We start from the raw sequence: 15,553 nt of genomic DNA on the forward strand, positions 1-15,553 counted from the left end.
GGATTGCAGATGAGGTGAGGCGTATCTGGGAGGGGTGCAGAGGAGGTGAGGCCTGCCCCGGGGTGCAGAGGAGTTGAGGCCCATCTTGAGGGGTGCAGAGGAAGTGAGGCCTGTCCTGGGGTGCACAGGAGGTCAGGTGTGCACAGGGGTTGCAGAGGAGGCGGTGCCTGTCCTGGGCTGGGTGTGCAGAGGAGGTGAGGCTGATCTGGGAGGGGTGCAGAGGAGGTGAAGCCTGTCCAGGGGGATGCAGAGTGGTTGAGGCCTATCCAGGGAGATGCAGAGAAGTGGAGACCTGTCCTCTGCTGGGATGAAACCGGCTCTATAGGGATAGGAGTTGCGGCCTATCGTTTCCTCTGTGTATGAGTGTGGACCGCCTCAGCCGCTTCTCTCACCGCCCAGAGATGATCCTTTCCAGGCAATGTATTTTATTGTAAGAGCTTGTAATCCAAGTTTTTGAAAAGTATCCGGAGTTACCATTGAGCCCCAGGTGGCTCATGACAAAGGCATGTTAAATCAATGAGAACTAGCCTGTCAAGACGTGATATGAGACTCAAAACTGTATGTTGTTAGTGATAAAAAGAAAAGGCTTCTTTCTTTTTATGAAGCCCCCACCCACCAACCTAATTGGTGGCATGCTTCATTATCATCATCAACAGCGGAGCAGGTATATTTACTGAGTGTGCAGTAATAGTGATGTGAAAGCAAAGTTTAAAAACTGTCCAGTATTCCCATTATCCAAAGGGATTATCTTTAATGTTTGGCCTCTGGCAGTAGTAAAAGCAAGGCAATGGATGTAGGTGGAGTAGTAAGCGAACCCAGCCGGGGGAAAGGGGAATGGGACAGAGAAGAGACTATCTGACCATCTGGCTCTTCCACTCTACTTCTTCCTTTCTGCCTTACTCCGTTTTATGCCTTTCTTATTCCCTCTCTATCTTTAAGCATGAGTGGAAATTGCTGTAACAGAAAAGCACACCATTACTAATTTCCTTCTCCACTGTCTTACTCGCTCTCTCTCTATTTCCTTACCCAAAGTGCCTATGGCTTTGGCTCCTCTTCTATTCTGCAATCTAAGTATTCTATTCTTTGGTAACCTGCATTATAAACAACTTTTTAGCACCCTTTAACTCTTCTGAGTTCATTTATTCTTTTTCACTCATTTGTTCAATCACTCTCTGCCTTACTTTCTTATCTTCTGAATTCTTCTTACTTCTCCCTTAGGAACCTTCTGGAGCTTCCGCAGTCAACCAAGCGACAAAGAAATCAGGAACTGAAGTATTCAATGGGTAAGTATTAATTCTTCTCTTTATATATTTTTTTCCTATTCACTTTAAATTGGTATTTCTCGCTAGCCTACGCCTGGCACAAAACTACATTTTTCTTTCTTACTAGACTACAGAAAGAACGTGACTAATCTCTGAAAATCCGTTGGTGAAGTGTGTGGTTCTAAAATCAGCCGGCGCACTTCACAGCTTGTCTAAACCTCGCACCCGTGTCCAGGAGCGCAGGACTAGACCGACAATTTCTACTCCGGTCCTCCCTGTTGGTAGTACAGGGGAGAATGCCCAGTTCCGCAGTATAATCACCCGCGACCTTTTGCTAGCGGGTAATCTTTGCAATGCCCATTTAATGGCAGATACTGCGGGACAAAGAAGAGCTTTGATTTCTTTTTCCTGTACCTTGACGGTACCCCTTCGCAAGGTTAAGCCTCCGGGCTGAGGTTTGTGAGGATTATGCAAGTGAAAAACCTTGGTTAATAGGGGAGCATGAACATCTGATTGTTCCACCCACGACCTATCCTCTGGGCCAAAACCCATCCAGTCTACAAGATAGAAGATTTTCCCTCAAATCGACTTTTAAACTAGGATTCTTTTAACTTCAAATTCTTCTCGTCCTTTCACTAAAATAGGTTCTCTGTTTCTCAATTCTTTCAAATGGGGTGAAACCTTTTTAAGAAGAGAAACATGAAACACTGGGTGTATTTTTAGCTGTGGTGGTAGTTTTAGTTTGAAAGTCACTGGATTCACTACTTGCTCCACAGGAAATGGACCTATAAATCGGGGTTGAAACTTTCTATTTCCTTTAAACTTTAGGTTTCTTGTGCTTAACCATACCCTGTCCCTTGTACTCAAATCTGGTTCAGGTCTTCTTTTTCATCTGCACTTTGCTTGTAGCGTTCCTTACCTTTCATTAAGTTCTAGGTGGCAGACTCGTGTTCCTTGCTAAGATGCTGTCATATAGTTGCTTCGTTTCTACATACTGTGTTAAGTTAGCATGTGCTTATTAAATGTTTAAACGCCATTTTTCCTTTCGCTTCACTTTGCACACGATACATAATTGTTATTGTAGCTTTCAACCTAGAAGAGCGTTGTGATTTACTTGAGAATAATATGTTATTACTCTGATATCAGCTTTGCTTGGTACACTGTCTGCACAGTGAGTGCTGAAAACCTTCAAGGATAACTCAACACGGTGTTGTTGTAAGGTCTGATCTTCGCACCTCTCTAGCTATAACATAACTGCAGCTGCTGCCAGAATCTAGCTTTACGCGGGTTTTATATTGCTTTGCACAGAACACACCCACACACTTGATGGTGCTTCGCATGCAGAGAGCTGGTGGAAGATGATGTGATCCTCTGCCACTGAGATTTTGAGGTATGGGCCCGCCCTGCTAAAACCCAAATGAGACCTTCATAGATATAAAATACTATGCTAAATAGGGAGGGTGAGAAATAGGTGTTTCTAATTCCTATTCAATACAGCATCTTAGTATGCTGTCACCGTTCGCTTTCTATGGACTAGTAACTATGCTGATAACTTTGTTTCTTATAATGTTTGCTTGTATTATATAAGATACTGCGTTTGAGAACCCGGCATTAGTAAATAAATATTTCAAATATGCACGTGTCCTCATTTACTCCACGTTATGGTTTGAAATGATTATAGAGCGAAAGAGTGTTCCACGATACCTGAGGTATTCTAAGTTCCTGTTCTGGTCTGTCTAAGCATTGGGAGTTTGTTATGACCAATGAGACACTGTAGCTAGCTTAGTAAGGGGATTTTGGGTACTGAGGTGAGTTTTGGGCCATCCTAATTCACTGAGGTTCCAAATCTCTAGGAGAACGGAATTCCCGCTACAATGCTGTACAAAGTTTTGTGCTGCAGGCCCCGACACTTCTTGAGAAGAAACCTCAGAATTCGGATGCCTTCCATAATTCAAGTAGAAAGAGGGAAAACCAGTAGAGGCATTCTTAGCATTATTATGTGCAAACTCTGCAGTCCATAGAAGATCAAGCCACTCTCCCTCTTGATCCAAAAGAAACAGTCTGAGATACTTTTCTAACTCTTGATTGGCCCTTTCAGTTTGACCATCTGTTTGTGGATGAAAACTCGTTGGGTAACGTGTCTCAATTCCCAAACCCCTTGTGTAAGCCTTCCAACAATGGGATAGAAATTGAGATCCACGATCTGTGATCAAAACCTTTGGAATGCCATGTATCTTAATAACACGTTAATTGAATTGTGTGGCTATATGTTTTGCAGATGACTTCCCTTTCAGGGCAACAAAATGCGCCATTTTTGAGAAGGAGTCTTCCATGAGTAATTCTGAACTGAATCCCTGACTAGAAGGCAATTTAACAATCAAATCCATGGTCACAGTGTGCCAGGAAAATGGAGGGGTAGGCAAATGTAAATTGATACTTGTATAGCGCACTACTCACCCGCAAGGGTCTAAAGGCGCTTGTACGAATACCACTGTGGAACCCATCCTGGCTTTCCCTGTGAGGCGTCCACTCCTGGGCACCCCCAAGGCAAAGGTCTCAATAAACCCTGAGGAGCCAGCTTATTTGTCTTCCTTATTGTACAAATCTCACAGCCTTCCACATAAACTCAAATATCTTTGGACAACCCTGGCCACCAAAACTGTCTCCTTAACAACTCCTCCGTTCAATGGATTCCAGGGTGACCAGCCAATGGACTGTCATGAAAGTCGATCAACGCTTGTTGTTGAAGTTCTTTGATTGGTAAGTACAAGGCCTTGGAATGAAACGGTAATCCATCGACAATTTCTTGAGTTGACTCCTTCTCTGCCCAGCTCCTCATTTCTTCAGAAGGTAAGGCTTCTTTGACTTTGTCTACGAGAGTTTTCTCACTAGTGGCTCCAACGATCTTAGTTTCAGGAATTATCTTTGATCACTAATGGGACTCTTTCTTCCATCCGTGTCAATGCGAGACATGGCATCTACCTTTCCATTATTTCTTCCTGGCCGATAAGTTATTACAGTCATAATTGGCGAAATACAGGGACCACCTAAGTTGGAATGGTGTGAGCGTTCTGGCAGACTTCAGAAACTGAAGATTCCGGTGATCGGTGAATACCGTCACCACATGTTTTGCTCTGACAAGGTAATGTCGCCATTCTTGGAAGGCATCTTTGATAGCGAGGAGTTCTTTATCTGAAATAATATAAGTTATTTCCGCCGGTTGCAATTTTCTAGAGTAATATGACACCGGATGCAACTGTTCGGTCTCTTTGTGTCTCTCTGAAAGTACCTCTCCGATGGCCTGTTCAGAAGCATCAGTCTCCAGGTAAGACGGTTGAATAGGATGCGCATGCAGCAGAATTGGTGCAGTGGTAAAACTCTTCTTCAAGAACTGGAAAGCATCTTCTGCCTCAGCAGACGATTGAAAAGGTACTCCTTTCCGTAGAAATTTAGTAATTGGAGGTACCTTCAGGGAAAAATCTTGAATCTGCTATAGAAATTTGCAAACCCGATGAAGCTCTGTATTTCTTTCACAGAGGTTGGAGGAGGCCAATTTAAGACCGCCTCAATCTTTTTAACATCCATGGTAAGACCTTCTGGAGCAATTACAAATCCCAAGAAATCCACGGTTTCACTCCAAAAGCGCATTTTTCAAGTTTTATATAAAGCTTGCTTTCCTTCAGGCAATGCAAAACTCTTTTGACCTGTTGCTGATCTTCTTCTGAAGAGGAATAAATGAAAATGTTGTCGATGTAAACAATAGTGCATTGATCAATGAACTCCTTCAGGACATCATTAATGAAGTACTGGAAGGCTGCAGGAACGTTGCTCAAACTGTAGGGCATCACTTGGTACTCATATAATCCATACTTTGTTCTGAATGCTGTTTTCCATTCCTCTCCACTTCTCACTCAAATTAAATGGCACTCCCCATGTAAATCTAACTTCATGAAGATTTTGGCATCTTTTAGTTAATCAATAAGAACTGAAATCAGGGGAAGAGGATTACGATTCTTTATTGTAATCTTGTTCAAGGCACGATAGTCTATACACATTCTCAGATCTCCGTCACGTTTCGGAATGAAAAATAACGGGGAAGAAACGGGGGACTGTGATGGTCCTATGAACCCGTTTTCTAAGTATTTCTGAATGTAATCTTTAGGATGACGGTTTTCAGCTTCAGTAAGCGCATACATTCGGCTACAAGGAAGGTCAGATCCAGGTTCCAAATCAAATTTTGCAGTCATACCAATGATGTGGGGGCAACTTCTTTGATTCCAATTCACTGAAAACTTCAGCAAACTATTGCTATTCGACCGGAAGACTCAGTTTGCACCTCACACACCATCATCTTTTGATTGCATAATAAAGCTGCTAGATTTCCATCTTGCTCTTTCTGCTTTTCTCCGAAGCAATTCTCCAACCAATAACTTGGTTGTGTTCAGTTAACCAAGGCAAACCCAGTATGATTCCAAACTGCGGAGCATCGATCAAGTTAAATTGAGTCTTTTCCTTCTGACCTTCAACAGAGACAAGTTCCACAACTTCTGTGTGACTGGTTATTGGGCCGGAAGATACATTTGTACCCTCAACAGCCCTAACAGCCTCACTTCTCTCTTTAGGTAATGCCTTAGACCAATTTTCGAGGCATATTTGAGGTCACAAAAGTTCCCCGTAGCACCGGAGTCCAACATCACGGCCACTCCTGAAAGAACTCGGTCTTGAAATCTTAGGGTCCTCGTTAGAATAAGGTGTGGAGCGGAAGATTGTAGAATATTGGCCACTTGATGAGAAATTGGAGTTGTATCCTTGTTAGCAACCACCAGCCCAACTCCTTCTACTAGTGGTGCAGAGAGTTTTCCCTCTTGAAGGTTTTTGGCTTCTTGGGACATTTCTTTACAAAATGTTCACTGATGCCACAATAAAGCCATAGATTATTCTGTCACCGCTTTGCTTTCTCTTCTTTGCAAAGGGGGCCTCTAATAGTTCCAATTTGCATAGGTTCAACTCCATGTTCTTTATCACCAGATTTAACAACCTCTGCGCTGACCCGGTCAAAGCGTGGTACACTGGGCCGAAATTTGAATTGTCTTTCACCCCTTCTTTCCGTTAGACTATCGACAATCTCAAAAACGAGATCAATCAAAGCTGAAACTTTTGTAGGGCGATTTGGGATCTGTGACACAGCATCCTTTAAGTCATCTTTCAAACCCCGATAGAACAAGGCTGCCCTTTTGGCCTCCGGCTATTCAGTTTCTACAACAAGTTTGTTAAATTGGGCCAGGTAAGTGACAAGCTCTCGATTCCCTTACCTCAACTCCAGTAATTCATTATCCGACGATCAAAAATTCACAAAAACTCTTTCTTGAATTCCTCGAAGTTATATAAAATTGGGGAGTCTTGGGCGACCAGGGGCATTGACCACAAATGAGATACGACAAGATGGAAGCTCTACAAGATTGTGCATCTGGGAAGACAGTGGGCCGACACATGAAGTACAATGAGCACTCAGTTAAGAAATGTGGGCCTTCATTTAAAATTTGATTACCTTATTTTTCTCCCTGACTCCTATCAACTCTTGTTGAATCTCCTTAAGAATATTTCCTAATTTTTTTTAATTGAACCCTTTAGCCATTCTGCTCAGGTGAGTATTGACATGGGCACTTCACTCTGTTAAGGGTCATGGTTACTCACAGTGCCAACACTCCCAGGAGCCGAACTATGAGATTTTCCAAATTCGGAGCAGGACTATGAGATTTTCCAAATTCCACCACTGGTTTTCCCACATCCACCAACTGAAGAGTTTACTAGTGGCCGTGTGAACCCAGCCGGGGAAAAAGGGAATGGAACAGAGAAGAAACTGCCTGACCATCTGGCTCTTCCACTCTACTTCTTCCTTTCCGCCGTACTCCTTTTTTTGCCTTTCTTACTCCCTCTCTCTCTTCAAGCATGAGTGGAAATCAATGTAACAGAAAAGCACACCATTACTAATTTCCTTCAATTCCTTCTCCACTTTCTTACTCTCACTCTCTCTCTCTCTCTCTATATATATATATATATATATCTATATCCTTACCCAGAGAGCCTATGGCTTTTGCTCCTAATCTATTCTTCAATATAAGTATTTTATTCTTTGGTAACCTGCATTATAAACAACATTTTCGCACCCTTTAACTCTGTGAGTTCATTTATTCTTTTTCACTCATTAGTTCATTCACTCAATGCCTTACTTTCTTATCTTTTGAATTCTTCTTACTTCTCCCTTAGAAACCTTCTGGAGCCTCCGTCATCAACCAAGCAACGAAGAAATCAGGAACTGAAGTATTCAATGGGTAAGTGTTAATTCTTCTCTTTATATTTCTGTTTTCCTATTTACTTTAAATTGGTATTTCTCTCTAGTTCTAAATTACCGAACTAACTAACCGACGCACCGAAGCGCTCAAACACGCGCCTAAGCCTGGCGCAAAATTGCGATATTCTATCTAACTAGACTATAGAAAGAACATGACTAATCTCTGAAAATCCATTGGTGCCTCGGATCTAAAATCAACTGGCGCACTTCACAGCTGGTCTAGACCTCGCACCTGTGTCCAGGAACTCAGGACTAGACCGGCAACTTCCACCGCGGTCCTCCCTGTTGGTAGTATACGGGAGAATGCCCGGTTCCGCGCTATAATCGCCCGCGATCTTTTGCGAGCGGGTGATCTTTGCAATGCCGGTTCAATGGCAGATACTGCGAGACAAAGAAGAGCTTTAATTACTTTTTGATGCACACTGACACCTGTCCAGGGGTGCAGAAGAGGTGAGGTCTGTACTGTGCTAAGGAGGAGAGACCTGTCCTGGGCTGGGGGTGCAGTGGAGGTCCGGCCTATCCAGTGTAGAAGTAAACCTCATCAAGGCCTACCAGTGCAAGGGGTTCGCGCTTCTCTGCACAAAGTCCTCAGACCATAGGAAGAAGTTGGCACAGAAACTGGAAAATAGAACAGTATAGTTTATTAACCTCCGGAGGTGGTACTACAGTCCACACAACACCCTTCAGTATTGTATGGAGTAGCACACCGAACTAAAGCACATGGCCCCTTTTCTACACAAAGAGGGGGCTCAAAGAAGGCGGTACAAAACACAAGAATGAGTTTTATGTACATATAAGGACATTTTAGAAGCACAATCGATGAGTGGGCGGAGTTAACGGTTCTTGAGACCTTCGAAAACACATTCCTATCTGGAACTAATTACTAACAGCTGCAGACTCTACTGGGCATGCGCTGAAACAGGAGATACTAAATGTGAGAAGTTGGCCTGATATGTAGTGTTTCCAATTCTGGAACCACTGGGTATCAGTCCAAACAAACCCCAAAGATGTCAGGTTGTAAGTCAACCTTGTTAGACAAGCTATCCTAGTGGTAGCATGGACTAAGCAGACTTAAAGGCTTAACTTAAGAGGTCGTGTTAAGCGAGCTGTTTTACCACATACAATCCTGTAATCAAATGAAAGGACACCACACAAGTATATATTATAAAAATATATGTATTTATTTCTAAATTACTCCCCAGTACTCTTTATGAGGAAAGGGGCACAAGCGTTCAATCAAAAGCACAGTTAAACATATAAAGTTGCACAATTATGGATGAGGGCGGGTGGCCACTCAGACCATATACTAAAAAAGTGGTATAAGTAACACTTCTCGAACAATGGTTAGGCCTAGGGCCTAGAGATTCGCTGGGAGCAGTCAGGACTAGCAATGCTGAAGTCGGGAGTAGCCCACAGGAGACGGGTGCAGCACGGAAAGTGCGGCGCGCACCAATGCAGTGTCAATGGTGCGTAAAAGTTAGATAAAGTGAATTAAAAGATACTTCCGCTGAACCTAGAGGAACAAAACTTTAGACACAGACCCTAGAGGTGTGTACCAGTGTATGTACACCGGCGTTGCAATGTTACCTCACCCACAGGCCGTGGGTGCACAGGGTCGAAGTGGCGTCGGGTCTCGACACGCAGGTTCTTGGTGCTTGGAGCTGTTGCAGCTGCAGGCGATGTGAAGCAGAAGTGTCCGGTGCGATCCAAGGGTGGATCGAAGTAGAAAAGTACCTGAAAGCAGAGGGGACAGAGTCTGGGTCACTCAGCAGTGACCAGGGTGGAACCAGGACGGAACCAGGCAATGTCGGGCGCAATCAGGTTGTTGTCGATAGGCTTCTCTCCGCTGTCACGTGGGCTCTGGGGCATCTGCGACGTCCAGGAGCGGGTCACGATCTGTCCCACGTAGGCTCTCGCCGTCAGCACCGTCGGCTTCAAGATTGCAGCAAACAGCACTTGGCAAAAGCAATCCACGCGGAACCGGGAGATTGCTTATCACTCGAACCAGGAGGGTCAGAGTGGGGGCTCCTTTTCACAGGAGCTGGTGCAGATCTGGAGCAACCAGAAAAGCGAGTCGTATTTCAAGTTTCGTCGGCACAGGGGCCACAAGCCAGCTGGCAAGTGACCGGGCCAACGCGTCGAGCCCACACAAGCAGAAGGGCCCCACGCAGCACTCGTCGAGTGTGGAGGGGTGAGCTTTGGTGCAAGTGGAGCTCGGGGCTGGGGCTTCTCAAACCCCGGTGCACAGCTTCGAGGATCACTCGTGGGCTGCACGGTCAGCGTCTCGTGGCCTTTTCAAGATGGCGTGCCCCACGCTTCCGGTCACCTCCACTGGTCTCAGCTCTGCAGGGACTGTGGATTGGGCAGGTAGAAGGCAGGCACGCTTGATCTCGTCGATCTCTGTCGCTCGAGTTCCGGCGGGAACTGCAACAAAGCAAGGGTCGAGGGCTGGATGGTACCTGTTTGCACAGGGTGGTCACTCCTTGACCACAAGGGAGATTCTTCAGTCTTCTAACGTCGTGTAGAAAGTCGAAGGGTCCAGAATTCGTTTCTTATGTTTCTTCAGGATGATCTGAGTTGCATTGGCACTGCTCCCCCTCTTATTCGAATCTGGGGGGTTGGACATCCTGCTAGGTCCCCTCCTATGGGTGGGACCCAGGAAGGGGGTGGTTACACCCCTCTCCTTTGATCCTGGCCGCGCTGGGACAGGGGCTGGGAGGCCCCAGAACCGGTTTGGCCGGATTATGCAAGGGGCAGCCTTGTGCTCCCCAGGCAGTGTCTGGTTTCTTTGAAACCTCCCTACTCCAATCCACTATCTCCTGTCTGGGGTGGTTCGACACCGCCCTGTGACAGGAAACTCTTTGTCCAGGCCTCCTCTGCCGAGTTTCGGTCAGCAGCAGGAGGCCAGACCCGTGTCTGTGGCAGGGGCATCCATTTTGTGGATCTGAGGCTCATTTTAAATCAACCGCGTTTCAGTAAAGTAACATGTCTTCTCCCTCTAGAAGGGTGGAATGCTACCCCCGTCGCCAGAACTGGCGAGGGGGTAGTATTCCAATTCGTATGACACCTTACACGACATGTTTTGATAAAGCCAAACCAAAGTTGCTATATAACCGCGAGGATTATAAGGCGCTTAAGAGTATATGGTATGGCATTATCCCGGATCAGCTTAGGGAGTTGTTCCCGACAGCTGCAGACAGGCTCAGCTCATGCCAGAGCTCCATCTCACATAAAACCACGCACTCTGCCTCCAGGATTGATGAGGCCTTCCATAGGAGTGGCTTACAGGCTATATATGTGTCCAGATATAGGTTTAGATATAGGTATACTATATCTAAGCAAGGGGTGACTACACCCACTTGCCCCAGCTGAGTGATCAGCTAGTTGTGTCAATTTAAGAACCAGCCAGGGGTGGCAAAAGCTATGCTTCAGCCCCTGGTAGGCCTTGGTGGCACCTATGCCCTGAGCACCTATAGTGCATGGTACAGGGGCTGACAAGGAGTCCATTTCCAATTGCGGTATGTACCTATAGCACATGTATTATAAATTTAGAGAGAGAACAGCAGGCTGGGGGTCTGATTAGCAGGCCCACAGCCTCAGTAAGTCGAAAACCAGTGAAGCAAAAAGCAAAAATTGGGGTGACCATAGGATAGCAGACCCTACTCTCCTACACTAAATATAGCCTGTTGCTGGGCGGGTTTCGAGCACAGTTAACAAGGAAGTAGGACAAAACACACAGTGAGCACATGGCAGCATATGACAGACAAAATGGCTGCCGCAAATACAAAATGGAGTCGACTGAATTGTTACGATAGTTGCAAAATACAGCATGTCTTCTGCTAATGCTTAATCTAATCGCTGTCAAATTACAACACCAGGAGGGGTGCAGAGGAGGTGAGGCCTGTCCAGGGGGTGCAGAGGAGGTGAGGCCTGTCCAGGGGGTGCATGGGAGGTGAGGCCTGTCCAGGGGGTGCAGAAGAGGTGAGGCCTGTCCAGGGAGTGCAGAAGAGGTAAGGCCTGCACTATGCTGAGAGGGTGAGACCTGTTCAGGGGGTGCAGAGGAGGTGAGGTCTATCCAGGATGTGCAGAGGAGTTGAGGCCTGTCCAGGGGGTTGCAGAGGAGATGAGGTGTATATAGGGAGTGCAGTTGAAATGAGGTCTGTCCAAGGGGTGCAGAGCAGGTGAGGCCTGCCCAGGGGTCTGGTGGCTCAGGTGACTAATGCGTCCATTGCAGGGGTCTGTGTTCGACCTCATGATCACAGGTTCAAATCTCGGCGGGTCCACTCAGCCTTTCATACATCTGAAGTCGATAAAATGAGTACCATTGAGTTGGGTAACAATGAACATCTGTTTTTCAGCGCCAAGAGACCTATTGGTGAATGTGCGCTTTACAAATACACATGTTATGTTATGTTATGGTATGGTATGTTGGGGGGTGCTGAGCAGGGGAGGCCTGACAGGGTGTGTGCAGAGGAAGTGAGGCCTGTACTGAGGGGTGCAGAGGAAGTGAGGCCTTCCAGTGGGTGCAGAGGAGGTGAGGCATGTCCAGGGGGTACATAGTAGGTAAAGCCTGTCCGGAGGTGGGGGGGTGCAGAACAGGCTGGGGGTGATACAAAGGAGGTGAGGCCTATCCTGGGGTTACAGTGGAGGTGAGGCCTGTCCAGGGGATACAGTGGAGTTGAGGCCTGTCCAAGGGATGCAGAGGAGGTGAGGCCTGTCCAGGGGTGCACATGAGGTGAGGCCTGTCCAGGGGTGCACATGAGGTGAGGCCTGTCCAGGGGTTACAGTGGAGGTAAGGCCTGTCCAAGGGGGTGCAGAGGAGGCGAGGCCTGTCCAGGGGGGCGCAGAGGAGATGAGGCCTGTCCAGGGGTGCAGAGGAGGTGAATCCTGTCCAGGGGTGCAGAGGCGGTGAGGCTTGTCCAGGGGAATGCAGAGGAGGTGAAGCCTGTCCTGCGTGGGTAGGAGGAGATGCCTGTCTTGTCTTGGTGGGGTGATGCAAAGGAGGTGAGGCCTGTCCTGTGCTGTTATGAAACCTGCCATGGTGGGGTCGGAGGAGATGCCTGACCAGGCTTGTCCTCTGGGTATGAGTGTTGTAATTTGACAGCGATCGATGTTCGCATTTAGCTGAAGCCATCTTGTTTCCGGCATTCATCTTATCTGCCATGTGCTTACCATGTTCTCTGTCCGTCTTTACTGTCATTGACCCTTGTACTCTGATTATGGACTGGCTATATTTAGGCTTAGCTACTCTGCACATGCGCAGAAGAAACTGTACCTGTTCATACACATGTTCTAGTCTGTAACTGTCAGGTTATTTTTACTGGAGTCAGCAAACTGCTAGCTCCTCCTTACTGTTGACTGTGCATATCTGTATGACCATTTATGTATGTGAACTCTCCACTGTGAACTTGTACCGCCTCCTTTTGAGCCCTTGTGTGGGTATAAAAGACCCATGGTCCTTCTACTCCTTGTGCTACTTCATACACTACCAAAGGGTGTTGTGTGAATGTAGTTCCACCTCATGAGGTTAATAAAGCTTTTGTTTTATATTCCAGTTTCCGTGCCAACTTCTATTCTATTGGTTTGATGACTTGTGTAGAGAAGGGCAAACCCCTAGCACTGGTAGGCCTAGCTGAGGCTCACCACAACATGAGGAGTGTGGACCACCAGCAGCCTCTGCTCTCACCACCCAGCGATGCTCCTTTCCAGACATATAATTTTATTTTAAGAGATCATTGTCAGACCTGGAACCATTGGTGTGGGTCTCCCTTCCATTTTTGCTGTTGCCTCATGTATTTTTGCTGGTGTTAGATGCTTTGGGCACTGTACCACTGCTGTCCAGTGCCACAGTGCAAGTGCTCCCTATTGTAAATTGATGTATGAATCAGTGGTTCCATGTTTGGCTATTTGGTTTACTTGTCAGACCCTAATCTAGTGCACTGAGTGTGCCCAGGGAGTGTACATTCAAATGCTGCTGGTGGGCTTGCAGCCCTGGTTGTGCCACCCACAGAAGCAGCCTTGTAAAATGTGTCTAATGTCTGCCATTGCAGAACCTGTGTGCAGTCTGGCACTGTCATGCTGACTGGGCAAGTGCACCCACTTCCCAGTCCCTAAACCTTCCCATTTCTTCATTTCAGTCACCCCTATGGTAGGTCCAAGGGCAGAGTGCATTGTAAGTATAAGGTAGGACAAGCCTTGATGTGTATGGCATGTCCTAATAGTGAATTACAGCCATTTTCGTTTTTCACTATTGCAAGGCTATCTGTTCTCCATAGGCCAGAATGGGCTGTTAGAGTCATTACATTTTATAATCCTAACAGACTCAGAGAACATGGTAGAAATTTGAGTTTGGTATGCCTGAACTCAGAATAATAAAATACATATTTTTGTGAAGTTTATTTTAATATTCTGGTTTGCAAATACCACTTTTAGAAAGTAGGTGTTTGCTTGTCTAGCCATTCAAACCTGCCTCTGCTAGGTTGTGTATTCCTATGTCTGGTTTTGTGAGTGACAGGGCTGGGGAATTCCATGAGACAGGCTGAGTCACCCAGTGGTGCATAGAGAGATCTGCATCTAGATGGGAGGGAGGAGTTGCACCTGAACCTTGAATAGGGCTATGCCTGGCTTCCACAATGCTGGCTCCACCCCCTAGGGAGCGGCTGAAGTCTCCGCCCTGCACACTGTAAGAAGAGAAGGAGTCCTGTAAACAAAGTGCTCCAGGACTGCACTTGCCTTCCACAATGCTGGCTCCACCTCCTGTGGGGCGTCTGATGTGCTTGCCCTGCACTGTGAAAGGAAAGGAGAAGTCTGGTAAACAGAGTGCTTCAGAACTGGTTTGGACTGGGCAAAGGCCCCTCTCCCCTCAAAGAACAAAGACTTTTGGGGTATAAATATTGGGACCCTGATTCATGAAATTAGATCTCTTTGGACTACAAAAAGAAACCTTTACTGAGGAGAGGAACCTCAAGAAACTGAGGAGAGATTATTCCCAAGCTGAAGTGCTGCTTGGGGGATTGGCCTGCAGTGGTTGCCTTACTGCCAAAGGAAGGAGAAAGGAACTTTGTGTACTTTGCTTTCAACTTTTGAAGGATCTCCAAGGGCTTGGAAAAGAGCTTGCCTCCTGCTGAAGTCTCATGGACAATAGACGTCACCCCCCAGCTCCCCAGAGTTCTTTAGGAAGTGCCTGCTGCTGTTTTGGGCCTTCTGAGGAACTGCATGTCGCAAGGAGCTGGAAGCGCGACTCAACTGCTTTCACTCAAACGTTCTGCTCGCAGTTAGACAAAGTGCTTGGTGGTGGATTGGGAGAGCCCAGCAGAGTGCAGTAGAGAGCTGCAGAACGGCAGAAACCACAGCGGAAGCAGGCAAGCAGGAAAGCGAACGGACGGCTGAACGAACGCCGAAAACGCCATTCACCAAACCCGCAAAACTCAGCAGCCTGCATTAGGAGCTAAGCCAAGCCAAGCCGACTCTCCTGACACTCCTGATACTTGCAGTGCGATCCTACAACCTGAGTTAGGATTGTGGCGGCAATGCAAAGGGAGGTGAAGGGCACTGCAAGGAGAGTCAGCAAGAGGTGCACTGCAGCGCGGTGAATCGGTGTTCGGGGAACACCCCGCCCTGCCTCTGGACTACGGAGAGGCAAGGTGAGGTTTGGGGAGGCGCAGCCAGGAGGGCGACGCAGGGAGAGGCGCCACGAAGCGTTACGAGCACACTGAGTTGAAGCCCTGAATTGAATTGAAGCCCTGAATGCGCCCCGCCTTTTGCTTCTTGCCCTGGACTCCCTGCCATAATATAACATCTGAGTCAGTCTCCAGACAGCCCCCTGCGCACGTTTGCACAACAAACAACAAACCGCAAACAGCAAACGGCATACGCCTCCCCACCCACGAGTGAGTGAGGGAGGGTGAGGGAAAGCCGAGCTGCAGAGGACCGTTGACAG

At 46.9% G+C, this 15,553-nt stretch overlaps 1 protein-coding gene across 1 annotated transcript in view; it reads left to right on the plus strand.

Annotated features, from left to right (window-relative positions):
* The first annotated feature begins 1,239 nt into the window (after nucleotides 1-1,239).
* The window catches only part of LOC144807960 (uncharacterized), a 96,676-nt gene continuing 82,362 nt past the window's right edge, over nucleotides 1,240-15,553 (plus strand). Inside the window, exons 1-2 of the mRNA XM_078673548.1 lie at nucleotides 1,240-1,283; nucleotides 7,530-7,594. The gene's annotated coding sequence lies outside the window, so the exon portion shown is untranslated. The remainder of the gene's footprint in view (nucleotides 1,284-7,529; nucleotides 7,595-15,553) is intronic.

The sequence above is a fragment of the Lissotriton helveticus genome, chromosome 1_2 (assembly GCF_964261635.1).
Source record: "Lissotriton helveticus chromosome 1_2, aLisHel1.1, whole genome shotgun sequence".
Taxonomy (NCBI): Eukaryota; Metazoa; Chordata; class Amphibia; order Caudata; family Salamandridae; genus Lissotriton; species Lissotriton helveticus.